This window comes from Ctenopharyngodon idella, chromosome 22 (genome assembly GCF_019924925.1).
Source record: "Ctenopharyngodon idella isolate HZGC_01 chromosome 22, HZGC01, whole genome shotgun sequence".
Lineage (NCBI taxonomy): Eukaryota > Metazoa > Chordata > Actinopteri > Cypriniformes > Xenocyprididae > Ctenopharyngodon > Ctenopharyngodon idella.
The window spans coordinates 16,263,563-16,287,436 of NC_067241.1; the positions used below are offsets into that span (position 1 = coordinate 16,263,563).

Consider the following 23,874-nt stretch of genomic DNA (forward strand, 5'->3'; position numbering starts at 1 on the left):
TGAATGAAAATATTTCTGATATTAGACTTTAAACAGCACATTTGGCAGATCATTTATAAAAACTAAAATGTCCAAAAACACTTACAGGCAGAGCGTGTCCGAAGACCAGAAGACACAAAACCAGCAAAGCGATCTTCATTTTTAAAGTCACTGTACAAACAATGAACACAATTAAGGACGCATCTTCAGTTGCGGTTAAAACACAGTAAATCAGGTGATTCAGTCTTACCTGTGATTGAACCCGTGATCCTGAAGCGGTAAGGTAGTGAAACAGAAGATTGTGAGCTGAAGTTTCTCTATGGATCTCCTCAAACACACTGACAGCATTTAAACAAGCGTCCCCGACATGCTGAACCAATCAGAAGTGCGCGGGGGCCGTCAGGCGAGACGCTGCGTGATTTAATGAATATAACTGAGCCGCTATAAAGATCTATTTGTGTAGCGGTGAGCGTCACCACTGGCTTTGAAATGGGAGACATGAGTGTGTGTGTGTGTCTTTGTACCTACTTAACCATATTTTGGGGACAAATTTGCACCCAGAAGTGAGCTAAACCTGACAAAACCTTCTTTTGGGGATGCCTTTGTTTGTGAAAACAGCATAAAGATACAGTCCAGTTAAAAAAATGATGAAAGTTTTCTATGAGGGTCAGGGTTATTATGTTTATAAAATATATATTTACATACAGAAAAACTGTATAAAAATAAAGTTTTTTTTAATTGTAAAAATTATGAAAGTTTTCTCACAGAGTTATAGTATTTATAAACATAATATTAAAAAAAGAAAGGCTTTGTACATACATTTTTTTTAATTGTAAAAACCTAACATTTTTTAATGTCAGGATTATAGTATTTTTTATAATGTATATAAAACAGGAAAAGCTGTATGAAAAAGTAAATATTTCACTTTTTTTTTTTTCCAGTGTAAAAATGAGGGTTTTTAAAAAAGTTTTTTGTGAGGGTTAGGACTATAGTATTCATAAAATATATAAATGAATATAAAAACAACAGAAAAACTATAGAAAAATAAAGAAAAATCTCACCATTTAAATAGCTGAATAACTGTGTGTGTGTGTGTGTGTACAGCCACAGACGGAGATGAACGCTCATGACCTTTATTGTGTAAATTTAGCTTGTTTCATGACACATATATGAATTTTAATTATAACGATGTTTAATATAGACATTTTAATTTCCCCTGTGAGACAATCACAGTGTGTTTGAATCAGACTTTAGTGGGCAGATTTATTTGAAAGTGAGATCTTCAGGAAGTGTGGGCAACGAGACGTGTTCTTCTGATTTCATGAAGAGCAGATATTTCTAGATCACGCTCACATTTCCAGACGCGCGCCTCGTGGACGTTGTACTGATGATGTCGACGTAATGCGGCGGGAGAACCAAAACACGCCACAGGAAACTGTAAAAATGTGCTTCCTTTATTAGAGGGAAACTTGATTCTGAAACACTTATTTGGATAATGAACAGTCGTGTTTTGTAAGGACACGTTTGTGTTTTCCTGTTTTGTTCAGGAAAAAAGACAAAATATAAAAGATATGAAAATTAAGTCAACCCTAAATTCTCTTTACTGCGAGTATAAAAACTGAATATTTATGAAAATGATCCAAAGACATTTTCACTCTAAAATACAACAAATTCTACCATAATTTATGTTGATTATTGTAGACTACTCTACAACTTTTTTGCATAACAGTTATCTCAATATTACAATATATTACAATATATAACTGTAATAAAAATGTCACAATGCTAAATGGAAAATATGATTTTTGCATGGGTAACTTTAGACTTTAGATAAAACAGATAAAAACAGATCAGATTCACAGACAAAAGACATCAGTGTCAAATTAAATTTCTTCCAAAGCTTTATTTTCTTACAATTGAGTATAAATCACAAACTGACAAAAATCCCCTACAGAAATATGTTTACATGTAGACAGTTATTCAGGTAATTAAATACCTCATATTAATGGGTAGTTGATGCAGGATATTGTACATAGAAATGAAGTACAGCAGTTTTAGAAAGTATTCAGACACTTTTGGACACTTAAAAATGTCTAAATTTCATTCAGAACAACTATCATCTGTGCTCAAGTGATGCTTGAGCAAAACTAACACACTTCTGAGTCGCTATAAATTATATTAACCCTTTGACGCGTACGATCACACCGCTGTGATTAGAACGTTCAGTGCATCATGTGATCAACCGCCATATTCAGATGTGCTTGCACGCTTTGGCTGGCGCTCAAACAGAGACGGACGCGCTCAGCGCTTTTCATATATCACAGATATGCAGTGTTTTCAACCACATAATGTTTATTTTAGGTTTCAGACATTAAACTGTACTTTTAGAGTTTGTAAAGTACGCACTGATGTCTGTAGAAGCGACAATAACGATCCTTTCCATAATAATTAGACGACATGTTTTATTCATATCAGATACACACTGTGTAAGTAACTTTAAAGTTTTCTCTATTCTTCTCCCAGTTCACCGGCTCACTTACTTTCATGTATTTCAGGAGAAGTGGATGAATTCACGTGTTTTAAATCCAACAGATCCGATTCTCTGAACAGCGGCACAAACTAACATGGCGGTGCCTAACGCGATCGTTATAAAAGTGTTTAAACAGAAAAACACATCCACTTGCACATATTTGACAATCAGAATATCAGATATTTTATGCTACAGTTAACAAAAACATATCAAGTCCTCAAAAGTAAATGTAAATGCTTAGTATAAAATAATGTGCAAAAAACTATAATGAATCAAAATGTAGAAAACACATTAAATGTTTGTATCATGAATTAATCTCAGAAAAGTGAAGGTTATATAGACTTTAAATGAAGATAATTTGACTCCAAACAGCTTGATTGAATCTTCATGAACTGTTATTGGTCACTCTCTCACTCACTTGATGCAGATGAAGTTGTTTGTGTCAGTTTCAGGAAGGCTGATCCAGCGCTGGTCTCTGGTCTGAATGGCTCCGGATCTCACTGTCGTAGTGCAGTCCTCCTCACCGGTGCCGTTACCCGCAGCCCACTGCTCATAGCACAGGGTCTGACCGTTCACCCAGAACCAGAGGCCGACCACGCAGGAGTGACGGAGACCCAGCCACACGTGAGGGGTGGAGGCGCTCGCGGTCACGTTCTCCACTCGACGCTGAACATCCTCCGAGTCCACCGACACCAGGTCCATGTCATTGTTTCTGCAGTAGTTCAGAGCTTCTGTCCACGTCAGATTCTCTCTGATCAGAACCAGTTCATCTGGAACACGAACAGATCAAGAAGCAAAAACATGAAGCATTTTTGTCATCATTTACTCACCCTCATGTCGTTCCAAACCCTTTGAAACACAAATTAAGATATTTCAATGAAACCTGAGATGTTTCTGTTCCTCCAATGAAAATCCAGGAACATCCAGAACGGCCAATCCATATGAATCGAGCGGTTTAATCCAGATTCGGTGTAGGTTTTTATTTAAATCTAAACAATGATCGACCCAAATAGAGCACATCACATATGGTAAATGAAACGCTTGTGTGTGTCACACACTAGAACAAACCTCATTGGTTCTTTTGCATCATGTGATGCATGTTTGAGCTTCTGTATTTACCAAATGTGATGTGTGTGTGGGTTTATATGTGATTAAAAGCCCTTTTGTGTCCCTTAAAAGGGTTCAGATGGTTCAAAGCGCCAAACACGAGTAGAATCAGCGCTGAAAAAGCAGTTTTTGCTGCTTAACAATTTTAGTGGAAACAGTGATACCATTCAAACATTTGTGGTAAGATTTAAAAAAGAGAAAAATTAAAACTTGAATTCATCATACATTAAAGTGATGAAAAGTGAGTGAAGACATTTAAAATGTTACAAAATATAAGTGTTTTATGATGTTTAATATATTTGATAAATGCAAATAAATGCTGTTCATTGAACTTTCTATTTTCAAAGAATCCTGAAAAATAAAACGTATCATCATTTCCAGAAAAATATGAAGCAGCACAACTGTTTTCAACACTGATAATAATCAGAAATGTTTCATATCAATTTGATTTGATGAATCTAATGATTTCTGAAGGATCATGTGACACGAGTAATGATGCAAAAAATTCTGCTTTGATCACAGGAATAAATTACACTTTATAATTTATTAAAATAGAAAACTTTTTTTTTTTTTTTAATTTGTAAAAAATATTTCACAATATTGCTGTTTTTTTTACAGTATTTTTGATCAAATAAATGCAGCTCTGGTGAGCAGAAGAGTTATTTTAAAAATTTATATTTGTTTCCAAACTTTTGGCAGGTATTTTAATAATAACAATTCTATTAATACTTTTATTATATTATATAATATATTAATTATTATCATGACTATTAAATGCTGCTTTTTATTTTTACAGGACAATAGAATTATTACTATATAAGATATATCTTTTAATGTGATAAAATATATATTTTTTAAAAAAAATAAGAAGTGCGGGGGGCGTGGCTGGATTTTCCTGCTTTTTTTAATCTCTAGCTGATCACATGCCTGATACATGCGTAGCGTGCCAAGTTAAGCAGTGCATGCCGGTAAGAAATTTTGTCTGACTTGAGAGCGCCGACGCCATGTGACTGTGACGTATGGCTTCAAAGTACCGCAAGAGCGATTCGAGATCAGCCAGCGGCGTTTCTGAAGAGGAGCCGAACAAGCTCTGATGACGACACAGCTGCTTCACGATTGGCCGGATTCACCGCATGACAACGATCACGTGTGTTTCTTGTTTATTGTCACGCCTTCAGTTCATGTTCACAAATCTGTGTTTTTATAACAGTTAAAGCTCTTTTCATGTAGTCGCGATGTTATATATGTTTATCAAAATAAAACTGATAAATGTAGACTCCACTACATTGGTTTTTAAATAATATATGCTTATGTTGAACTTTATTCTTGTAAAAACAGACGCTGTAAGCAGGACATGAAGTATTGAATGAAAATGTCTCTGAAACATCAGTGTATTAGTCAAAAATTGCATTTATTTCACTTCAGCTGTGATAAAGTATGCAAACGCAGCGCGAGCGTCACTACGAGAAGCAGAAAGTGTCCGACTTCACATTTTCAGCTCCTTAAAAATATCTTGATTTGTGTTTTAAGGTCTTTTGGTTTGAAATGACATGAGGGTGAGTAAATGAAATGAATTTTCAGTTTTGGGTGAACTCTACACTATAATAACCCAGTCAGGAACATGTGATCAGTGTTGTGTTAAAGTTATAGTGCACTCGTTCAGTGATTAGAGCTTCTGTTGTTTCACATGTAGACTAGCATTTGATCAGATGATGATGTGTGTGAGAGAGCGTCTGCTTACCGTCATAACACACAAAGGGAAACGTTTTTGTACATTCCTCATCTACCCATCTTCCTTGATAATGTTTGATATCAATCGACGCGCAGATATCAGGTCTGTTTGTTTTGATATTGGGTTCACCATCTTGCCAGTGTGTGAATGTGGAGGTGCTGTTATCTGACCAAACCCAGAGTCTGTGCAGACCGATCCAGGCTCTATCAGGTGAATCTGATGGTATGATCCTCTTAGTCTTATTATTCTCACTCTCGTTCCTCACACTGGCCAGATCTGTGTAATTGTCTCTACAATATCTCTGAGCTTCAGTCCAATTCTTCGTCTTATTTTCATAGATGAATCTTTGACTGCTGGCTTTAAAAGAGAAAGACATTTGTCTAATATTGATTTTAAATCTTAGATGAATTAAATACATAAAAAACAAGAAAATATCCTTGTTCTTTCTACTCTCATTTACCAAAAACAAAAAGACAAATCCACTATTGCAATTACGGTTCATCATTCAACTCTAACAGTGTTTTATTATTATTGGATGTGAAAATACTCAATATGATCTTTTAGCACGGTTCTGTGTGTTGTGATCTGAACTCACCATTATAGCAGATGAAATGATTTCCTATTTTACATTTTTCATCATGCCATTGTCCATCATTATTCGTAAAAGCACAGTCCCCATCTCCCTCTGGTTGTTGTTTATTTGATGATTGTCCTGGTGCCCAGTTCCTGTACTGAGACTCGTTTGCTGTGTAGAACTTGGAGTCATTCAGAGACCATATCCATGTGTCTGTGCTCCTCAGCCCAATCCAGACTTGGTTAGCATCAGCACCAGGGTTCCCTCTCTTTATGACCTGCTCTATGTCAGTCTGATCTTGTGTGTCGTTGATTGTGACCAGATCTGTGTATTTCTCTCTGCAGTATCTCTGAGCGTCAGTCCAGCTCAGGTCCTGATTCACAAAGTGATACCGATGCAGAGCTCCTGCAGACAAACTGACCACAGCTGAGGAGAGACAAATTCACACAGATCAAGACTCACATCAGCACTATTTCAAGAGTTCAAACTGCAGACGTTTGAGTAAGTGATTGTTAAAGTGTGCTGAACGATGGTTTGCATGTTCAGTGTTTCCTGCAGGATTTTGTGTGAAGGAAAATTTAGTACATTTTAAAGTTAAATTCATCTTGGTGCATTTCAGAGTTTAAAATGAAGAAACTCTTTTCAGTGACCAAATTGAGCATGAAGAAAAAACTCTTTGTATTGACTTGAGCTTGAACTTGGACTGTTTTTATTTGCGATCGTCAACATCACATTCACACTGATGTGTTTTTAGGAATCAAAACCATTTGAATATAATTTACCAGGGCTGTACGCTTAGATTCTTTAGGAGCACGTATGCTTCTAATTAATTAACTAATAAATCTTAATAATTTAACTGATCAATGAAGTATCAAAAAAGGTGTGTGACAAATGATTAGACACTCAAAATCATAGATTTAGATTTATTTACAGACTTTCAATGCAGCTGAGAGGTGAATGAATACATTTACACTACAGTTACAATTACATAAATGATGTTGAAATGTTTTAAATATAAAATTTTGAATATAGAAATATGAAATGATGAATACTTTTAAACACAAAACTAAAACCACCAGTAGGTGGCAGCAAGTCACTGTCTTAACAAATCAGTCATTCATTCAACCAATGTGTTCAAACAGCTGATTCATTCAGGAGTGAATCAAGCTACTGAATCATTGACTCACTCGATTCGTTCAAAAATGCTGATTCATTCAGTAACAAAACTACTGTTGCTCAGAGATGCACAACGGTGGCTTTGTGTGGAACTGTTTCATTGGTGAAATAGAGCAAAAAAAGTGCCTCAAAATGTAAATAATCTAATATTAACTTTAACTGTTTTATAAAGTCAGTATCATATTTGCAATTGCTCTGATATTTGGGAAATAGCAGGGTTTTTTGGGCATTTTTATTATATTGGTTATTTTGCCACAAGCCATAATTATATAAACACAATGTTCGATCTCTGACGTCTCACGTAACTTTCTCTTGCTTTGATGACTGAAGACATGAAAACCAGCCGATCGCAGTGCTAAACTAGCCTATAGAGCCATAAAATAATAATCATTTTATTATTATTATTATTATATTAAAAATGGGGTAGGATTGAACAATTGAACTCAGTAAATTTCACGAATAATTACAAAGAAACAGCAAGTAAAACATTGAATTGAACATGAAATTTTAAAGCAGAAAGACTGAAATAGTATTTCCTCAAAACGTTCTAATCCTCGTAATCTTTTTGAGGAATCCTTCATGTCTGAAGCACAAACGCTGCTCTTTCACACACTTTCAGCACAGTATTAACACTATGAGCACATTAAACACTCACTCACCTGTGAGCAGAAGAGAGGGAAATGTCATTCTCTCCATTTCTGAGGGAAAGACAGAAATCAGTCTCAATAAATCAAAAAATAACAGCTAAATCAATCCTATTATAATGAGTGTGAAGTTAAAACAAAGGTAACTCTGTTTCTTACCTGTCGATGTTGTGATGTCTGTGTGATTCTCTGTCAGGACAGACTGATATCAGGATCATCTCTCTTCCTGCTCCTCCCAGCTTTGGTTTTCCTGGAAGGAAAAATTCCCTTCTGTGGTTTATTTATATTTTTATTTATTAGATTTTGCTCTATTTTGCTTTCTTAACATGTCTTCTTTTAAACTAATGGAAATAGTGTTTATTTTATTGCACTTCATCTGTTTGCACATGTAGATTTCAATTACAGTATATCTCTTTAAAGGCCGTGAGTCAGAAACCAAACTTTACAGTTTTATTCACATCTATATTTTGAAGGTTTGTTCATATATCATTCACCTGATTTATAGAACATATAAAAACATCAAAAATGTATTTATTTTCTGTCTGTTGACAGTATTTCCTGATTTATAGGGAGTTTAAAAGAGAAATCCAGAATCCCCTCTGTAAAAACCTGTAATATGTAAAAAAAAAAAAAAATCAAGAATTATGAATCTGTCTTCATCCAATGTTCAGATTTCTGTTCTGTTAATAATGAATAAACGCATTTTAGAAATGTTTGCCATTCTTAATCAACTTGATAAATATGGTGTAAATTTTTACTCAGACACATCCTCCATTTTGGGGATTTCCTCATTTGTAGGTCATCAAAAAAATAAAGTAAATATTGTCAAGTAAGAGTCCCTGTTTAGATGGTGAAGATGTGTGTGAATGTGTTAGGGTTAGTGTGTGTTAATGGTTATGAATCTCCCAAACAACAGGGAGATGAAAGAAGAGATTGACTCTCAGAAGAAACATCTAAGATGAAGCTGTTTCTTCAATGAGACCTGAAGGAGAAGTCTGCTGAGGTATGAAGGAGCACAAGTATATTTTTGGTTGATATTTTGAGTAATTGTATAATGAATATCATTGATTATATTGAATATTATTAATGATATTATTCTCATACTCCTTGCATGTTTATCTCCATTTATATCAGTGTGATATTTGAATTTTTTCCAGTGTTTTTTAATTTACATATTTGTTATTTTTTGATGCAGACAATAGTCACGAGTGTCCCAGTGTCCCTCAGGGATGAATAATCCATTACAGACTGGATCTTCAGGAAAGAATTTTAATGTGTGCCATTGTTACTCAAGTAATGATGCTAAAAACCACAATCTAACCAGGAAACCAGGAGCGGTTTTCAGTAACATGCAAAATCATCAGAATGTGAGTGTTACCTCTTTATCACTGAAGATTTTTTTTCTGGCTAAAAAGCAAAACAGGTGTTGTTACTGTCAATTAAAACCATAAAGAAAACATTGTTACATGAAATAAAACAAAAAAAACCTTAAGCTAGTTGCCAAGAGTAACATGTATCCTCTGTTATGTTCTATTTTGGTTTTGTTCTGCTCTGTTTGCCTGTGTTCCTGATCATTAGCTAATTATCCCACACCTGTTTATGTTCTTCCAATTAGCTCACTGTAATTTAAACCCTATTTCTCCTTAGTTCTTTGTCGAGTAATGTGTGTGTTTATGTTACCTCTCTGAACAGAGGAGCCTGTTGGAGTATTCGGGCTGGGTGCTGCCAGCCAACCTTTTTATGCCCGACACACCAAGCCATTTTTGAGTGTCGGTCGGCTTAGTTTTTTCAGTGTGTTCCACACTGTTGGCTCTAGTCGGACTCTTTTTGGGCCAATTCAGCATGTAGAATCACTGCCGGTGAGAGATGTCAAGATGGTACAGACATCTGATGCAGCTGACGAGAGCTTTCGTCGCCCCTAGTTCTTTGACGTCAGCTTGGTGTGTCCCGGGCTTTAGGGACGAAACGCCTGAGCCTGCACAAGCCAGTGCCAGACAAGAGGACTGAGCCAGCCATCGCCCCGGAGCCCAAGCCCCACTGTCCGTCTGACCAGGTGAGTGAGCCAGCGACAATGTCCGTCCTCGTGGAGTTCGAGGACATGGAGGAAGACTCCGTCCACACTCCCACCACTGAGGATGAGCTGCAGCTGGCCTCTGCAAACTGTTTTCCAAAGTTATTTGGAAGAGGATGTTTCCCTTTGTCTCCTGTGCCCCTGCTGGTCCCGTCCAGCACAAAGTCTCCTGTGTCTCCTGAGTTCCCTTCCAGCCTCCTCTTTCAAATTCAGCCAGTCCATCAGCCCTGCCTCCGCTGGTTCACTTCAGTCCCATGGCACCTCTTCTGATGCCACTCCATCATGAGGATTCATCGAGCCCTCAGTTCTCCAGCATCGCCCAGGTAAGTTGGATCCCCGGCTCCGCCTCCAGCTTCTGATCCCATCACTCCACCTCAGTCCTTCGACCTATCAGCTCTGGCTTGGCTCCCTCCCTCCCTCGGCTCCACCAAAGACCATCGTCCTTGTGGCTCCACCAGCCTTCCTCATCCCTCCGGCTCCGCCTTGGTGAGACATTGCCCTGCCTGTGCCGGGGACTTCCGAGCCATCTGCTGTGCTCTGTCTCTCCACCCCTTCGGCTCTGTCTGGCTCCACCTTCCCTCCGACTCCACCTCGGTCCCAGTGGCTCTGCCTCAGTCCTCAGGCACCCTGGCTTCACCTTGGACGCTCGTGGCTGCAGCTCCGCTTTGGCCTCCAGGACCCATCTGCCTAGGGCTCCACTACCATTGGCTTCATCTCTGTCAGTCGTCCCCAGGTATCGTGAACCATGGCTCCTCCCTCCGTCGACTCCGCAGTGGGCCATCGTCCTGACTGGCTCCTCCCACCATCATCGCCAGCATTGTCTCTTATTTCCTGCTCTTTGCCAGTCCCTCGTCTTCCTCCAGAGCCCCCACCCTCCTTCCTCAGTTGGACTGTTTACGGCTGCATCAATGACATCTTTAACTGGTCAGTGCTGGCAAGTGATCATGATAAAAGCGGGATAATCCACAATTCGGGTTGTTCTTTGCTTTCACATTAAAATCGTGTAATGCACACCGAGGGTTATCACTTACATATTATGTCGTATATTTTAACAAGATGTCTCAAAGTGGATCATCAGATATATAATGAATATTAATAAAAAAAACAAAACATTAAGTATTATTACTAAATTTTGGGTACAGAACAAGATTGAGCACTAAAAGGTAAAGTGAAACCAAATTTAGCTGCAGTTTATACATGGCCTTTGTGCAGCTTGTGTCAAATATGTAAATATGTGACACAATTCCTGGTATCATATTCAAATGCAACACACCATTTTCATTTATAGTCGAATAATATTTCAGTGATTTACATCAAAAATCTTCCCAGTAAAGTGACGTCACACTGCAAATAGTGATCAGCTCAGTATTTGTCTTGTTTCCCAGTAAAAAATATCTAAACAAGCAAAATTACTTCAGATATTAAGTGTTGTTTTCTGATAAAATCATCCAAATTAAGTGACTTTATGCTTAAAACAAGTTCAAATATCTGCCAGTGGGGTCAGAAAAATAAAGGAAATGTTAAGAGGGGCACAGTAAAAATCCTATGGTGTCACACTAAAATACATGAAACGCACATTTTTAAAGAATCCTCAATGAGTGTCTACATCTTTCTAAAACAGTCTTTAAATCTTTCCAAGAAATGTTTAAAATAAAAACGAAAACTAGATTTGAATTTGACGATCTTACCAAAGTTTTTCTGCTACTTTCCATTGGTTTAGAGCAGTGGTTCCCAACCACGATCCTGGAGGCCCCACAACACTGCACATTTTCCATGTCTCCTTTGTCTGACACACCCATTTCTGGTCTTGGAGTCTTTGCTAATGAGCTGATGGTCTGATTCAGGTGTGTTTGATTAAGGAGACTTTCGTGGTTGGGAACCACTGATTTAGAGGGTTCATAGTACATTTTTGAATTGCAGCGGAGCAGATCACGTATTTTCAATTAATTCCTAAGGGAGTTGAGCTTCATGCTCGTGCACTGAATTGTGGGATTGACAGTGGACCAAAGAGCGTCCAAAAGTTGTGAGTCCATCATCATGGCTTTGGCCAAAGTGCGCTTTGACGGTACTTGTCGGACCTCCGCTCAGTGGTGTGTCTGTAGCCAGGTTTCCATCCAAGGATTTTGCGAAAAAAGGTTTAGCGCTTTAAAATGTTTGTTAAAATGCCATTTGTTGATAAAATTTCTCAAATGTCGACACAATCTTTTTCCGTTTATTTTTAGCGCATAAAATCTTTCTCAATAGTTCAAATGTCACAAAAATTAGTTTGGAAACACTTTTTGTTGAGAAAAGGGGCTTTAACAAATAAATGTGGTGTCACATGACAGAACTAGCCCATAGCCTACATGCAGCACCTGCGTGTTCGTTGCTCCCTTTAAAGCACCGTTTCTCCGTAGATTGTAGTTCAGAGGTGCATCACAAGGATGAGGAAAATATTGAAAATCTGAATAATAAGTGGGGTGTCTGTTAAATTAAGGAAGAGTGTTTTGTGTTTTCAACGCTGACAAAAAGAAAGGTAAAATAAAATACAGAACTTCTGTATCTGAATAAATAAAAGTAATGCCATGAAATCGTGAGTCTGTTTCGATTTAATGATCAGAAGCAGTTCTAGGCTACATGACAAATGAAAATCACAAACATGACACAAATTGTTTTACAAGAGCAGTTTATTAATATAGAATTTTATCTCAAATAAATTAGGAAAATAAAGTAGTTGACTCCAAAAAGCTTTAATATAATTTTAGAAATGTTATGTGAGAATAAGCCTCAGTTAAGCTAATGCAGACCACTTAAAAAAAAAATGTTTTAGTACACAGCTCCTTCTGTCTCTGGAAATAAAAATCAACAGCGATTTGATGTTTTTGATGGGTTTAATGTTATTAAACTCTGAAACCAGAACGAATAACGTTCTGGGCGTTCAAGACTGTTGCAATAAGCAAAGACTGAATATTTTACTGTATCAGTGTTTCTTTGGACCCTAAATATTTTGCATAGTGGACAATTGAGCGGTTCTCTGTCCAAACCCGCGCTTCGTCAAATAAAGGCAGTTAAGTCCTGTCAGACGAGTTGTTCCACTCGCCGTCATCTTATTGTTTCCTATTTAACAACATTATTTGTGAAAATATGCAGTACTGGCAAATCACTCATTACTCTGTACATTTTACAAATGGGATGCAAACGATACGAATTTACGATATACGCAAAATTATGTATGGAAACGGCTCAAGGGCAGATTTTTTTTAGCGTTATAACAAAACTTATGCGACAATGCACTTTTTTTAGGGATGACGTCATTACACACACCATTTTATCGAGAAAAAAAAAGGCCAACTGGATGGAAACAGCCTCGAGACAGGAAATTTCGCAAATATTTTTTTGTACATATTTGCTTTGTCAATAACAAAACAGCGTAAAAACTGGATGGAAACTTGGCTTGTGTGGCACTGAGATGTTTTTCACGACTTTTTTAACATCAAGCACATCCTGCACTTTATTTTCTCATTCATGCATTTTTCTTTATCAATCTAACGTGTCAATAACTTTAAGTACTTGTTAGATCGGATGCAATCCCAACGTCAGAAATATCAAATGCAGCCAAAAGATCAAATTGCCCGTATTTTGTTAAACAATAACGGTATTAAAGACCAGACAACTTCTATTAATGTTACTGAAAGAATGTATGTTCATAACTTAGGGTTAGGGAACCTTGAGAGAACCTTGCCAGAACATTCTGAGAACGTTCCCTGTTTCCAGGGTAAAGAACCACAAAAAAAAAAAAAAAAAATCATGTTGCATGTTCAATTTTGTCTTGTCCCCATGTTAGACTTCTTTTTTATCCACATTGTTGCCAAATTATATTTAATAATGTTGAATAATAACACTAAAACCATTTATATCAGTTGCATTTATTGATTTAGCAGAAGTGATTGTCCAAACATGGAGTCAACAATATTAGCAAAACATTTTAACCGTATTGTTCCATCTTTATGTGACATTTTCTGCTGCATAACCAAAACATCTTTAAAAAAGCAAAGTGCATCTTTGAGTTTTCACTGTTTATTGATAAAACTAAATGGACTTTTGTCAGTACACTGTTCATTTATTTACTGCTTTGCAAAAATACACAAACATTTTAATGAAAGAAAATGGCTTTTAAAATAACCACAAAATAATGACATGAACAAAAAGCAATATTGCTTTGCAGGAACAAAATTAGCTTTAACCAAAAAACAAAACAAAAACAGTTTGCCTAATTTATTCATAACATAAATTGCCCTAAAACTTGCTCTATGGTAAAGATTGACATTACAGTACGACTTTCTGCAAATCTTTGAAACAATGCGTATTGTGGAAAGCGCTGTACAAATAAATTTGATTTGGCAGTTTCTCAAAAAAAGTACACAACAGTAATTCATACGAGTCGTGCGTCATGTTTCAACACGTGTTATTTAGGTTGTTATTCACTGATAATCTTCTCCTCTGGGACATCGATGAAACACAATAATATCTTACGTAATTCACTGAGCACACGGACACACGGAGTAGAAGAAGCTGTATGAATGAGGGTCCGGCGTCACACAATGACCGCTAATGTGTTTCTCATGATTGTTGTCTGATGCGTCTCGAGAGGATTCGAGCTCTCAGAGGAAGCGGCTCATTAGAGATGATGAGTGTCATACTTTAATAATGAGTTCACACACGCTTCAATGAACTCCTGATCTCGTCCCGCATGAATCCGATCATGTCTATGTTGAGCGGGATGTTTTTAAAGGGGATTTCAGGAACAAGTCAAGCCGCCTCCTCATGTGACTCTGTGTAATCCTGTGACGTCTAGTTTTAGTCCAGATCCTCGTTAGAGTTAATCTCAACATTTACCTAATTACTGTTTCCTAGACTACTGATTAAGATGGATTTATAACTTACACACTTGTGTGTGATTATTCAGACAACATGGGCTCAGTTTCATGTTTACCCTTAGAGATCAGTCTTAAACCAGCTGACTGTAGACATCATCATTAACAGAAACAACAAAACCAATCAGCCATCTAAAGCCAAAACACAGATGATGTGACGAATGGCTGTTGTATTTATACTACTGACCAGCAGAGGGCATCCATCTGTCTATCTATCATACAGGAGCCTCTTTTCATAATAAAAGACCTATGATGGAGCAAATATATAAATGCATAAGGGTGGCATCTTCATACAGTGTTCGGCTTGTGCTGAGTTCAGACTTGTGCAAACACAGGAACATCACGGCGTCCGGTGCGGCCACAGACCGTTCTCTCTCCTGAGCCACGGGGAACGCCAGCTGGGCTAAATCAAAGAGTGCGGATACATGCTTTATGGGCCGTGTGCTGATGTCAGAACTACAAAACCCACAGTGCTGCCTTCATGGAGACACTGGAGGAGGTGATGCAGTAAATTTAGTGTGGCTAAAAGCAGGCAAACATTACTGACGGTGTTTAGTGAGACTCTTCAGGTCTGTTCCAAACCCTAGAGAGGCTTGCCATCCACAGGGTAGAAAACAACATTATTCTGCCTTGTAAGACGCCTCATTTTGCTCAAATTTTAAGGCAGTATTGCATGTTACTTTCATGGATAAATCAGTCCCAGAATGCATTCTGGAGCTCAGTGTAAAAAGATGGCATATTGTTGGAGGAAAGGCAACTTTTTTGTCTTCTTTTTGTCTTACACTGATTCACTATGGTAAGCCTATTATGAGTGTTTATATTTTAGACCTGACGGGACGGTTTTCGCTGGGAAATTGCATATATGCATCACTCACACGTGCGTGTCTCGTCACGTCCTACTTTGATGCATGTCTGGTGTGGGAGTGGCATATAGTGTTGCCAGGTCTGCGGTTTTCCCGCAAAATTGGGCTACTTTAACGATGTTGCCGCGGGTTGTTTTTTATGTCTGCAGGTTGAAGCAGTCCCAAATAACATGATATTTAGCCCCTGAAATGCGAATTTAACCAGGGGTGACCACGCTAAAAAGCGGATTTTATCCCCCGGAACGCGATTTATTACTGAATTAGGCAGAAAGTTTTCGTGAGAAGTTCAATGTGCGTAAATATGAATAGTGTACGCAATTATTAGTGAATGAGACCCAATGTTCTTCCTCAAAATGCATTCAGTTTTGTTTTTTGCTGTTAGAGGGGCAAAAGTTACCTTTAATGAAATACATAAACTTTTTTGCATTGTGACATTGGTGGTATCATTCGTTAATAGTTGCGTAGATTATTTCGTATTTGTACGCACATTTGAACTTCTCACGAAAAATCTCTGCCTAATTCGCAACACATTCGTACGCACGTGAATTTGTTCTTAAAATCGTTCCGATGTTAGTAAATTTTGAGTATTCGAAATAAGCGGCTGCGTGCACAAGATTAGTCATTTGCATAACACACACCCAAACCATGTCCATATAAGGGCTTTCCACACCTTTCGTCACTCCAGTCAAACTTCGCATCAAAAATATTTTATTGTCTTTTGTTTTGAGGTGAAATGTGAGCTGGACATGTTTTGTTAAATGCATGAAAGCTAAAAATCCATATATAGAATAAAAATTTCTATGAATGTCCATAATATGCTCAGTGCAAACTCAACAGCATTTCAATTCCTGCCAATACAGCAGTTTCCTGGCAAACAAACACACGGTTGACTGCAGGGTTAATCTGCGTCTGGAGTTACATAAGAGTCCCTACAAACACAGACAATCACACAAAACAGCTGGCAGGTCGAAGTCTGATGCCTCCGAGTTACTTGTGACACAAATAGCCCAGTGTGGTCAAACATTGACTCCGTCTTAGAGTCGGGGGAAACCTCACTGCTAGAGAGAAAAAACAGGCCTCCTGTCTTCACAAACCTCATTTATTAATAGAGTCCTGTTGCATCATAACGCTGTCAGAGACCCAACGACAGTGCTATTTTAGTAGTATTGCGATATTATTATATTTTTTATTAATATTTTGTAGTTATTATTTTTAAAGTTTCAGTTTTCATTTCAATTTTAGTTCCTCAATCACTCATTTTTTGAAACTTAACATTCTCTAAACTGTAAGTGCAATTATCAAAACTAGATTGCATGTGGTAATTTAATTCATGCTTTAAACCCTACTTATTGTGTCAATAAATTGGCCAAAGCCACCAAAATTAATTGTGTTTAAATGTTCAGAAAACTCACATAAAATATGACTTATTTTGCCGCGGAAACACTGTAGGTCCCATTGGTGATGTGATGTAGGCGTGTTCAGAGACGAGACCTTATGCAAATGAGCAGCGATGTGAAGCGGTGACTAACAACGGTAGATGCTATGGAAGCTTGTTTCCGCCATGGAATAAAAAAATAAAAAAGGTAATTGCGACTATGTCTCGCAATTCTGACTTTATATCACGCAATTCTGACTTTATATCTCGCAATTCTGACATTATAACTCGCAATTCTGACTTTATATCACGAAATTCCGACTTTATATCTCGCAATTCTGACTTTATAACTCGCAATTCTGACTTTATATCTCGCAATTCTGACTTTATATCACGCAATTCTGACTTTATATCTCGCAATTCTGACTTTATATCACGCAATTCTGACTTTATATCACGCAATTCTGACTGTATAACTCGCAATTCTGACTTTATATCACGCAATTCTGACTTTATATCTCGCAATTCTGACTTTATATCTCGCAATTCTGACTTTATATCACGCAATTCTGACTGTATAACTCGCAATTCTGACTTTATATCACGCAATTCTGACTTTATATCTCGCAATTCTGACTTTATATCTCGCAATTCTGACTTTATATCTCGCAATTCTGACTTTATATCACGCAATTCTGACTTTATATCTCGCAATTCTGACTTTATATCTCGCAATTCTGACTTTATATCTCGCAATTCTGACTTTATATCACGCAATTCTGACTTTATATCTCGCAATTCTGACTTTATATCTCGCAATTCTGACTTTATAACTCGCAATTCTGACTTTATATCTCGCAATTCTGACTTTATATCTCGCAATTCTGACTTTATATCACGCAATTCTGACTGTATAACTCGCAATTCTGACTTTATATCACGCAATTCTGACTTTATAACTCGTAATTCTGACTTTATAGTCAGAAATGTGAGTTATAAAGTCAGAATTGTGAGTTATAACTTTTTTCTTCCAATTGTTTTAATCATGCAGCTCTTACTTTATAACTCACAATATTACAATTCTAAGTGGGAAAAGTCAGAATTGCCTGATAAAAACTCGATTCTGACTTTATTACACAATTCTTGCAAATTGCGAGTTTAAATCTTGCAATACTGAGGAAAAAAGTCGGAATTGTGAGATAAAAAGTGCCGACTGGTAAAGGCATCGCATCACTGCAGCTGCCGTCAGAAGTTCCAGTTGAAGAATGCGTACAAAACTGCAACAGAAATCAATCAGTTCGATTCACTGATAATCTTATTGCTGATATGTATTACGCCCAAAATAGCAGTGATTTTCTTAAGTGCAGTTAAGTAGATCATTGTACGTGTGGACGGGCTTAAAGGGTGTGTGCAGCTTTAAATGCGTATTTGTCTACAGCTGATGCTACTTTAGCTTCAGTCTCTTTCATCTTTCAGATAAGTGTCTCTGTGTTTGGGCCTTTTTTCCATGCCATTTTTTAGGGCAGTGTCTTCAGTGTTGGCAAAGGAGTCCTGTCATTTTCTAAGTTTAGCTCTGGCAGAGGCGACTGATTCCTTAGTCCTGACGATTTGGCTCTTTAATGTTTTCTTCATGTGCGTAAAGTCAATATAGAACAATAGAGAGACATAAAATCCCCCTTCACTGGCCTCAGAGTTTTCAGACAGTCGACCACCATCCTGACACATGAAACTGTTTGGAAAAAATGTGGGTTTTTTCCCTTTTACAGACTCAGACTTGTGGTGCATTGACTCATTGATTTGCTCAAATACTGTTTGGCTTCCATTTGCTGTCATCAGCGTTCCTGTCAATCAAATGACCATCAGGTGGTTTCATTAACAACAGGAGCATGAGGGAACCTGCGTTCTGTCACTATAGTCTAAACAATCACATGTATTCGTCTTAAACAGGCAGGGATTACCCATCAGCCCGGGATGAGCACGCTCAACTCTTACCTGAACTCAGCTACTCTCATTTGTCTTCCATCTGTCAGTATGCAGAGGGAAACTAGTGTAATATTCCAAACACAGTCTCAGAACTCCCAACAGAAACATGGCGGCTGCAGGAAAAGCTGTATTTGCATGAGCTGGTCAAACCCCAACCAGCAAAATACAGTGTATTTGAGCCTCATAGTTTATGAAATGGTTATTTTATTGTTTAGCTGAAATATGTTATTGAGACGTGGGTTTGGCAGACAGTTCTGGAGATTTCAGTTGATGGATCTCGGCAGGAAGGTCGATGAGTGTCTTTGTTTGAAGTGTAGAACATGTTTCAGATGTCAGAACTGAACGCTGGTTACGTCTGTCAAGACACGTGAATGAAATTACTTGTCCTTCATCAACTCTGTTAAACAGCCCTTGAGGGAGGAATTACAACTGGTGTGGAAACTGTTCTCATTCAGAAATTACTAGTATATTTCACAAACAATTACAAAGAAATGGTTAGAAAACTCATTGAATTAAACTGAAATAAAGTAGAAAACTGTTTCCACCATGGAATAAAAAAGGTAATTGTAACTTTATTTCTCACAATTCTGACTCTATTTAAATTCCAAGTTTATAACTCACAATTCTGTCTTTATTTCTCACGATTCTGACTCTATTTCTCACAATTCTAACTTTATTTCAATTCCAAGTTTATTTCTCACAATTCTGACTTTGTTTCAATTCCAAGTTCATAACTCATAATTCTAACTTTATTTCTCACAATTCTGACTCTATTTAAATTCCAAGTTTATAACTCACAATTCTGTCTTTATTTCTCACAATTCTGACTTTGTTTCAATTCCAAGTTTATTTCTCACAATTCTGACTTTGTTTCAATTCCAAGTTCATAACTCATAATTCTAACTTTATTTCTCACAATTCTGACTCTATTTAAATTCCAAGTTTATAACTCATAATTCTAACTTTATTTCTCACAATTCTGACTTTGTTTCAATTCCAAGTTTATAACTCATAATTCTAACTTTATTTCTCACAATTCTGACTTTATTTCTCACAATTCTGACTTTGTTTCAATTCCAAGTTTATAACTCATAATTCTAACTTTATTTCTCACAATTCTGACTTTATTTCTCACAATTCTGACTTTATTTCAATTCCAAGTTCATAACTCATAATTCTGACTTTATTTATCATAATTCTGACTTTATTTCAATTCCAAGTTCATAACTCATAATTCTGACTTTATTTAAATTCCAAGTTCATAACTCATAATTCTGACTTTATTTCTCATAATTCTGACTTTATTTAAATTCCAAGTTCATAACTCATAATTCTGACTTTATTTATCATAATTCTGACTTTTTTTTCTCACAATTCTGACTTTTGATCACAATTCTGAGTTTATAACTCACAGTTCTGATGTAAACTTGTAATTGTGAGATGATAAGTTGCAATTACCTTTTTTTTTTTGTTCCATGGCAGAAACAAGCTTCCATATAGTATTTTCATTTTTTTCTTATTTTCATAATTTTTCTTATTTTGTGTCATATAATGCATTTCTCTTCTGCTCCCTCCGTCTTTAGACTCATAATTATCTAGAATGAAGCTAATTGTCTAAAACTTTTGGAATCCTGTGGAATTTGACCTCTGAATACACGTCTTTGATCAGGTAAGTGGAAACCGCTTGTGTCTCATTGGACGTGACCTCTGAACTCTGAGTGTCATGCGTTATTTTCATTTATGTTCTTTCTTCAAGCATTTATATGGTTTATAATATTTACAAAAGATTGCATAAACAATTAACTCACTTTTTTTTTTTCAGAATATTTGAAGAATCATCCCTCTGGAACTCTAAACGTTCACTTTTAGATGCAGTTGTATCTCAGTTGTCTGAAGATGATGAGGGACAGAAGATGATAACGGATGCTGCAGCCCCCTGCCACGACGGCTGCGGATCCTCTTGATTATAAATGATCATGAACGGTCAGGCAGTGCTGCTATTGACCTGTTTATGAGGGAAGAAGAGCGAGGACAGTACATCGCATACAGGCGCGCGCAGTCAGGGGCATCGCTTCGCAGGGAGAGAACATTTAAAGATAACAGTGTTCTGCAGGAAATCACGAGTCGTGAAAACACTCACACGTACATGTAAACACAATTAGCATGAACGACATTACATACATGCACAGAAATAAAAACGGCCTCATGTTCTGAAGAAGATGTGAGTGGAGATTCATCTGCGATACATATGTGAAATGATGCATCCCATTGCAGTTTTTCTACTTCAAAATTTCAGGTTAATTCACTCTTGAAATAGTTAACCCAGAGTCATTCTAAACCCCGGGTGAATGGAATTTTTTATTAAGTTTTATTAAGTGTTAACAATGAGATTATGTGGTTTTTATAATCAATTAACACTCTTTTTGTCATTTTTTACAAGATGGACAAAATTTGTCACCAAAAAAGTCATTCATTTTAACCAAAATTTCGGTTTTACCGAATGACACTTTTGGTTATACCGAATGACGATATCTTCAAACAATGCTAACAGGCTGATATCTAGCTAACTAGCAAAAGGACAATCAAACATTTTATATTTAGTACAAGTTTTTAAAATATTCCAACATTTTCCATGTTTTATAGCGGTTGTACCGAATGACCTGATGTTTCGGGACATGCGTATGATCAAGTGAAAACATGAATTATTCAAATAGTTCAGAGAGAGTTAGTTACTTTGCTTCATGACCATGTGGTCTGAATGATGTCACATCCTGTCACATGATATTGACCGCATGACTTGATCCAAAATGGTCCCTTTATATTAGTTACTCCGAATGACATCAATGAAATTCATTTTTCCGGACACTCTTTCTCATAACAAAGCAACGACTTCTGCACATAATTTTAATATCATTTTGCACTATGTTGATATATGATGTTATAAAATCATGCCAGAATAAAAAATATATACATTTAATACATTTTAATATATTTTAATCACAAATGAAATGGCTGTATTGGCCTTTGGACGGTTAAACCAAATGACCTTTTGACACTTCAGAATATTCAAAATACCTTTATATGTCGCAAAATATAATTAAAACCTTTTGGATTCAGTAAAAGAGATCTAGTTGTACTACCTTACATACTCTGGATGTCATATCTGTGTTTTTTATTATTATTAAGGCCTTTGGACAAAAAAAATGACCCGTCACGTCATTGACCCAAATACATTTCAAAACCCAGGGTTAAGTCGTTATTTGCATATTAGCAGTGTCAGTGTCGCTAATTGGACGAGCGCAGCGCACAATCTATAAAAAAGCTGTACTAGCATCTTCATATATTGCCAAGTTTATACTGATTTAATAGTACAAGCTTTTTCGACTATAAAGATAAGAACAAAACGATCTCTTCTTCACTTCAATTGGCACGTTTTCTGTTTGATATTTTTCTCATCAAAGGCTGTATGAACAGGCCCCAGCAGTGTAAAAGAGCGCAGTGGAATTGAAAAACGCATTCGTCGTTGCAGTGTGGGGTTAACAGCGCAAAAGCGACTCTAATCCCGCTTCGGACCAGGGTTTCATTACCCATACGAGGAGTTTGTTTTGGAAACATCATACTCAAAACGAAATTGCATTTGCAGACCATTTTACTTCCATAATGTGATATTCCCAAGTGAAACTGAGTATCTGATGATAAACATGTAGTGCAGGACTGGATTTCATACATCAGGAGTTGATTAGGTGTTTTATATGTAGGTCGTTGGAGAAAAGAATTACATTAGCTGAAAAAAAGAAATGGCATTTAATAAATTTATTCTTAATTCTGAACGATTACCAGGAAAAAAGTAATTTTTCTAAAATGTGCAGGTTGTAAAATGTTAAAACAAACATGTCAAGAAGTGTCAAAACAAGATGGTGGATGGAAGCTGAAACATCTTACTTCTTTTCATTTGTCCAGCGATTTTTATTTGTTTGAACAAAGCGAACCCGTTTTTTTTTCCTGTAGGCTAGAATAAAGTGCCTGATGAATCGTTCACAATAAGACCAGGAAGACACAATATACCACATACAATATCTCACAGTGGATCTGAATCTTATAGAAACACTTTTTAAACGTTTCCCATATTAGTTGAACTAACGGGCGGCGCGCCATGTTTACAAACGAGTTTTACTGCACACAAACCACGAAATCTGATCGGACGAATCCCAACATAAGTCTGGTTTCCCCTGTAGACAGAGTTTGTGTTTGTTTTCAGTGAGTAATTTTTTTAAAACTCAGTTTTTCCATATATTCTCAACTGGAAGTCATGAATAAATAAACGATCTCCTGACATTCTCCTCATTTTTGTCCATTGCTGCTTCTCCACTTTACGGGAACTATTATTGATTAATTTATCCTGCATCAATCCGTCATGATCAATACACCAGCACAGCAACCCTGCTGATCCGCACACATTTGACCGAATGTTTTCCTGCAGGATTCATTAAATTGGCTTTTTCTCCCTCCGAGTTTTTGTTTATTTCTCTTTTCATTTGTTTGGCTGTTTTTTAAACATTTTATAGGACACTGTTAGTTCACATAAACTGTTCTTTATCACTACAGTAGCTGAAATAAAATAAGTGTGCCTTTTAATATTTTATTTCAAGTAATGAAAATATTTTTTATTGTTTTAGTTAACGAAAAAAATGACACTCCAGTCTTTCTGCTTCAGAATTTCACGTTTTATTCAACATGTTACTCGTCTCATCTACAAAACTTCCTAACAATTTCTGAGCGATTACACTTGTTTCTACCACTTTCTTTTCAGTGTATAATAACCCTGTGCTGAAACATCTTTTTGCAGCAAATCTCAGTCCAGCGTTTCCATCAAAGCTCTTCTCTTCTCGTTCTCTTCACTCCCACACTCTGTGTTTGTTTTTTCCAG

The 23,874-nt window shown here is 36.7% G+C and overlaps 1 long non-coding RNA gene across 1 annotated transcript; it reads left to right on the forward strand.

Annotated features, from left to right (window-relative positions):
- Positions 1-930: 930 nt before the first annotated feature.
- LOC127505580 (uncharacterized) lies at positions 931-23,584 on the forward strand. Its single transcript, XR_007927743.1, has 6 exons — positions 931-3,205; positions 6,267-6,423; positions 8,659-8,745; positions 8,938-9,109; positions 20,531-20,616; positions 20,770-23,584. It is a non-coding gene; the product is annotated as an uncharacterized LOC127505580 (long non-coding RNA).
- The last annotated feature ends 290 nt before the right edge of the window (positions 23,585-23,874 follow it).